Genomic DNA, 7,570 nt, shown 5'->3' with positions numbered 1-7,570 from the left:
TTCACTTAACGCGAAAATCTACGTTTATTACCGTGATAATACCGTAATACCTACTTAGTCGAGGTTCCATTGTTGAAAAATGGGTAGTTCGTTTGCACCTTTTGCCTGCTGATCCTAATCACGCCAGATTTTTGTATGTTTCGCATCTTCGACAAAAGAATCCAGAGAACTAACGAACGTTTGTCAGTGCTTAGAAGAAAATTTGCAACAAATTCGAAGAAAAATGATCGTCTAAATACGTGATTGACGCGAATGCATTTCATGAAAGAAAAATGCAAGTTCAGAGGCGACTGGTTGACAAAGTGGCAAATTCACCATCGTGCTGACCTTTGACCTAGTTCTTTGTCCGAGAAAACGTTTGCGTGGGTGGAATACAACGGAGATAAAGCAGTCTGGGGTAGAGAAAATCAGTCGTTTTGGCGCCAAACGCATCGATTTTCAAGAAATCCTACGAACTTTTCATGCATCAACCATGAAGCTATATCAGACTTCTCGTCCCGACGATCTTTTCGCTTGATCGAAAGCTGATCAAAACGTTCCCCGAATACGCGACGCTTTCGATTTTCCAACAGCTCGTTTTTCCCTCCACGAGACGCTTTATTTTATTTCTATTATTTATTTATTTAATTTATTCGCGATACGTTAACCACGATCGGTCTTTTCCGATTTATCCGTGAATCTCTTTGTCGCATACCGTAGCTATCAGGAGTTTCAATAATTCAAAGATAGTTAGTACCGTTGTAAATTATTTATCGCTTATCAAGCAAATGATGCAAATTTCACCGCACGCATCTCTAAACTCTGACGTACTATTTCACGCTGCAGTAAAATTACGGAATAATTGTCTGTACGTGCATGCGGCTAAAGTATTTATAATTCCACCGACGAACCTATCAGCAAGCGTAAATCGATTCCAATAATTTTCTTCTTAAAATACGGAACGATATTAAATATCATACGTTATTTGTTACTTTAAACATTAATATTTAATGATATTTAAATATCGCGAATAAATACGTGACCAGAGCGAAGATATTAAAAAGCTGTCATTGTGCGAAGCATTTTAAACCGTGTTTGGCAAATTGACCTTGGCTGCACTTCCGTCCGTTATCTGCCCTTTGAGCGAGCCGTTCGCTCTGACGATTCAATAAAAATTTATTACGCTCGCATTCGTGCATCGCTGATCCAGGGCCAGTTCTGCGAGTACTTTATTTCCGAGTACAATCGTCGTCTACGGTTGTCGCGCGTGTTCATCGTGTTCCGTTGGATAAGATGGACGACATCGCCGAAGAAGTATCATTCGAGAGGGATTTACTTTTCAAACAAACGAGAAGAAAAGTCGTACTCTTGTTCGTCGCTATCCGATTTTCAGAAGTCGATAGATCTCCAGTTTGAAGATTCTTTCTTCAATGTGAGAAAATCCACGAAGATTATGGATAAAAGGCTGGGCACGAGCTCGGGGATTGGCTGTCGCTTCTTGGACGAGGAAGAAACGAAGAAGACAGAGTGTCGTCATCGAGAAACGATGGAGGATACGTTCCTGTTGGAACGTGAGAAAAAAAGCCGCTAAATGATCATGCAAAGAGCAGTCTGCAACTTTTCTCGCTGATATTCGGGGTTACCCTTCCTTCTCGAATTCGTTTCCATCTTTGGTCAACCAAAGAGCGCGTTCGACACCCACCCGCGCAAACTACGAAGACCGATTTATACGAGAGACCTTCGCGATTTTCGCTAAACGCGAAAAACGGTAGGATCGTTGTTCGCGGGAAAGCGGTTTCGGTCGGCGGCGCGACTCGCGAGGGATTCTCCAGGGAAATCTCAAAGACCTAGGGAGTCTCGAGGCAACTGACCAACGATAAATTATCTTTGTTCATTCGACTGCTCTATCTTGCAGATCCAACTCGAACGACCGAGTGGTCTAGAGTTTGTTCGTTCTTTCGACCGTCTCGTACATCTCTCGGAGAACGTGAAACACAGCAGGGAGGAGAATGGCAAGTTACGACGCGACAAAGTTTTCTCGGGAAGCGTCTATTACGTGGAGGAATTAAAATTCACGAGGCATCAACTGCATTCTCAGTTACGTGACACCATCAGCCGATCGTGGAATAATTTGGCAGAAAAACCAGATTACGAATGTCGAAGTCGACCGACGAATCGATCCACGATGATTCTTTCTTCCAGTAGTTCCAACGATTCCGACTACCACAGCTAGCGATACTCCAGTGTCTCGTGGAACGAGAGCCGGACGTGTCAGCGGAAAGAAGCAACGCTGAAAACACGAAAGTACAACGGCTTCCCTTTGCGTAATTCCGTTACGAAGGGCAGAGTAACGAGAGTAGATTTTTCGATAGATTTAATAGTTACCACAACGTACGTTTAATCGGGATATACTTGAGAAATTAGGTTGGTTAAAAAGTTTATCGCCAAGCTGCGCGTTAGACTTGGTGCACGCTGTCCAGATTAAGAAACGTTCGAATAATTTGGCGTAACCAAATCTGTTCGACGATCTCTGGCGAATATAATGCAGGTATTTGAAAAGAAAGATGGAGAGAGTGGAGTATTTGTGGACTTTACCTCGATACTCGTCCCGCCGTTCGAAAAATGTAAATTAACCCGTCGAATCGATATTTAACGTCTTCCGCAGGATTTTAAGGCGTAGTAGATGACGAATCAATTTTCCGAAATCTTATATTTAGGAAGCGCGAGGAATTGTTATTTTATGGCCGCGGAGCGTTGCTGCTAGTAAAAGAAGGTTTAATCGATAGAAGAGGGGTCATCGAGTCGTTAAAAAATATATCTCTGATTAAAATCTAATTGATCTTTTATTCGATACCCACGCTTCGATGGTATCCGTATCGTTTCGTTCGTATGCATTGATTCACGAGGATGATATTTTGCGTGATTAAACAGACATTAATCGGCGGATGTTTATGGATTTACGAAAAATAAAAAGATCTCGAGATTCTACGAAATATTCGGAACAAAGTGCTCGCTCTAATGTCCAGCGAGTGAAATAAATCCCCATTTAGATTCCATTAATTTCTTTAATTGCAAAAATATGAATTTACGTAAAGACCCGCAGCCTAGTAATAACGAAAATAGCTACAAATATGTTTTATCTCTAAAGTGCAATGCGTTTCAGCGGAACAAATTGGATCGTGGCAATTAATCAATCGCAACGTGCGCCCTTTGTAATGTAATCGTATAATTATATCCAGAATGAAGAGCGCGAGTGTTTCAGGCATAACAGGCAGGTTACCTCCAGGCGAAATCATTCTACCGGCGATTTAACGAAAGGAGGTTAATTGCAAAATTATGTGAGAGTACCGAATCCCAGGTAGCGTCTTCGCAAGAATATCGAAGACCAGTCGTTTCTATGGAACGACGTGCTCTGACGTAGAAGTATATAAAATATATAGAACGAAAAGCTCGCGCTATATTCCGCATACGCTCTCAATATATATTTATATATAACAAAAAAAATATTTCTCTCATAACTCGATCATTTCCGATCCGTTTCCATACCGAGCGAGTCGCTAGTCAAATTTTCGTAATTTTCGATGTAATTCGATAACGAGCCTCGCAACTTCCATTCCGACGTAACTTCATTTTCGTAGCAACGTTCGACCGATGTTTGTTCGCATTGCGTTTAAAATGGAAATAAAGATGTAAAACTTTGAAACGTTATTGGAATTTGGCCCTTTTCTCTACCTTCGCCCCCTTTTTCGCAATTGCAACGCTAATACGACTGTCACGAAAGTTAAATTAGCAAACTTAGCTCCAAACATTTAATCGACTCCGGCGATTCTCGATTAATTTCGACTTGTACAGAACCGCAAAGTTATTTCTGCGTGGAAACAATTATGGGACGGAAGAACTTTGAATCTACTACTCGTTTTTTTTTTTTTGGGGGGGGGGGGACATTTTTTTTATTTTATTTTGGTTATTTTACAATTTGTCCTTATGGACATTTGGTAAAGTGTTATATCTTATTGGTGAAGAAAAAAAATAAAATAAAAATAAATATAGCATGTGGGTGGCTACCCCCAGCGGGGTGCCAGCTTCGTTTTTTCTAAGTTATATCTTTTATGTTACTATTCGTATTGCTGGAAAAAGAACGAACACTTCGCGACGCACGTCGAGTCAAAGAGTCGCTTTCTATTCATTGTATGTACCGACGTCCAGCGTGAGACATCGAGAAAGATAAGGAACGTCTGCTCGAAAGCGCACGTAACCGTAGCGTAAGTTGCAACCATCGAATTCAAGTACCGCGAATGACGCCTTTCTCAGATCTCTCTTTCCCTTCCAAGGGAAGACGTAGTCGCGCGTACAATTTGCATGATCGCGTCCTCGGATCATCGGTTCTTCCGATAAGTGGACAAGCATCCGTTCGATCCAACAGTTCCTCGCGCATCGCGAAAATAACGTTTCCCGATCGTGCTATTTCTATAGCGGCACGGTCGGTTGCACATTCGCATAGTTAGTCGACCTAGAAACGAATTTCGCTCTGTTCCTTTGTATATATTGTATTTAGTTCGCGATTAATTCTAGAATCGCAGAATATCGAACTGTTGAGCAACGTCGGACGGATTAAAATAAAAACTTTTTCTCGTTCAGATAACGCTTATTTTCGTATAGTACGATAGGATTGTCCGAGTTACCTATAAGCTTCGACGGCTTAAAATTCTTCAAATTTTATACTTTGCACAGCATAGCGAAGCTTGTTGTATTCATCGTGCTTGTCACATCGTGACTCGTCGTTAATTTATAATAACGTAACAAAGAAACAATGAGAAAATATCGTCTGTTTCCCATTGTTACTATACGTTTATTTATTCTTATTATTAAATATACAGAATTTAGCGAATTACGAGGTAAATTACTTGGCTTCGATCAAATATGCTTTTGGCTCGAGTAACCGTACGTGCATGTACGTACGTATGATAGACACGGAACTAGCCAGGGCAAAGAGACGGGTAGCAACGGAAATAGTACGGAGAGAGTATTTTTCTCGTGTAAACCACATTTCTGATATACAGTCGTTTAATTTTGTTGTTGGTACCGTTGCTGCGAGCCATTCTTTCCGCTCAACAAGGGTCAGACAGCGTACCAAACATCTTTGTTCTTCCTTGTTGCGCACGAAGCGGTTCCGTTCCTTCGGGGATTCGTTGAAACGAGCTGGTTCCCGAGACGAAATAAATTCTTTCTCGTCGCTGGCTAAAGGTGGCGCATACAGACGAGAAATTTTCGAGACCGTCTCGAGACTAACGTCCTTATATACGAGCTTACCCGCGATGAGAACAACGCCCCGATAAGCGAAACTCTCTTTACGAGAATAGCTCTAATGCCAGATTAGAATGCCACGAACCCATGAAATCCTTCGTGGTTTCGCCAATTCCAATGTAATTTTTATCAAGGCAAAGTCCGCTAAGTCCGGAAATAAATATCTTTGGTTCTTTCAACTTTCCGCGTGATCTCTGATTTTTAAGAAAATCTAGAAATTCCGGCAACTACCGTGAAACGAATTGCGAGATACTGGCAACAAAATCCAGCCAGCGCGTTTCGCGATGCTCTTATCCCGTTACGAAAGAAAAAAGGGAAGAAAGCGCTAGTAGATACGCAAGATCGGATTAGCTTTAAAGATCGACGAAAAGACGAAAGACGATTCAATTTTGTCGAATTCGACTCTCGGTACATCGGATTCTAGATATATATATATATATTTCGCTCTTAACCTTCCCTTTTTACGAAAGCTACTTTACCCTCCAGTATACCCTGAATCGAAACTTCCCTAATTTTCGTTCTCGAGGGTCGATGGCTAAGGATCGTTACGACGGACTAAAGGGTCATTAAATCAAGGTGGATGTGCGCGATGCAAATTAAATACATTATTACACTCGATCAATCGCGAATCGCTGCAAGATATTTTTAAAACTTGAATCACACTCGGATACTTAATCTCTTAGGTACGACGCGCCACTATAGTGGTTCGCTCTACCGACTCGTTCGCTCACCGTTTGAACCCAACGATCTATTTCATTTGTCTTTGTCACGCTTTCTTTGTCCTCGCAATGTTTTGTATCAGCGTTAACAATATACAGGCAGAATATATAGTCTTTGTTTTTCATACACCAGTGTCAGATATCAATTGTTGCTTTCCGTTAAAATATTTAAATGTACCATTATTAGATGCTCCTTTTAACATGCCGATCCGTATCCTTATAATTTTTTAGAATCCTCGACCCGAAAATGTCGCTAGAAAATAGAAAACGAAGAGCAATTTGAGAAACACTATCGCGCTGGAAATTGGAAATTGTGACGCGGGTCTGTGTGTCGTGCCGTGCTTTGAAATATATCACACTCAATTGTATTATTAATTATTAAATTATTAAAGTTCAAGCATATGCGTTGTATCTTCAAGAAAAATTACAATTTAATTATCAGAAATTTCGTTTCAATGTGCTCGCGTAGAGAACATCATTATCCGTCGCATATCGCGACGCTTATTATCGTTTACGCGTAATTCGCGTCAAACTCTGCCCCGCACAAAATTCAATCTAAGATGTTAAAAAGCTTCAGTCGTTACTCGCAGATCAGTTTTCATCGTATTTGAAATCACACTTACACTTGGTTCGAGTTTAAGCTTTGGTTAAGCCAGTTTCGAGAAAACAACGCCACGATAATCGTGTCGTTCCGTAACTGTAATTATACTGTTAATATAGGTGTTGCAATGGTTTCGTCGACGCACGAGACGAAGCAACGATAAACTTTCAAGGGAGCGAAACACGTAACAGGGTATTAAGTAGCAGGATAGTAGCAGATCCGCCTACACGTCTTACCATGCCAACGATCTCCAAAATTGTTGCGGCGTACAAACGAGATATTACGTGTTCGCTGATTGCTACCGTACTCGGTACGCGACTTCCGCCAAAGTACCGACATAGTTGAAACTCTGCATTCACGATCCGTGAAATTTTCTTTCGATAAATAGACACGGATGCACTCCAGATAAAATATACGCAAAGATATCCGACGTACGAACTTTTTCGCTATTCTGAAAATATTTAGATGCGTATGTGTTCGTTACTTCGCCAATGAATTTAAACATCCTCAAACCTGCTATTTTCCGAAAAAGAATTTTTTTCCAAAAATCAGGCGAATTGAGTTGTCTCCACACCGTTCAAACTAGAGCGTATAGTATCGATATTTCTCTTTTTTAATGTTGTAGGTGTTAAACCCAGGAAGATAGAGATCTATCGATCACTCACAGGATAAGAGGCGATAAATGTTCCATTTTACAAATGTAAAAAACGAGCAGAAAGAAGGGAATGTTTAATTTTGCAATTTTTAAATGTCGAATTAATTTTCATGTCGTCGATGAGATCGCGTTGATAAGACTTTTGATAGCAGGCGCACGTAGTCGAAGAAGTTCCGTTACAACAGTTTCTCCGCGGCTGTCGCACAGCGCACAACGCATTGTCAAAGCGTTAGCGAACATGCTTTGACCGGCGAAGCATGTAGCGCGAGTTCAACCATGTTGTACTCGGGTGCTTAGCCACGTGTTGACACG

The sequence above is a fragment of the Bombus pascuorum genome, chromosome 3 (assembly GCF_905332965.1).
Source record: "Bombus pascuorum chromosome 3, iyBomPasc1.1, whole genome shotgun sequence".
Lineage (NCBI taxonomy): Eukaryota > Metazoa > Arthropoda > Insecta > Hymenoptera > Apidae > Bombus > Bombus pascuorum.
Note: the sequence above shows the minus strand (reverse complement) of the source record.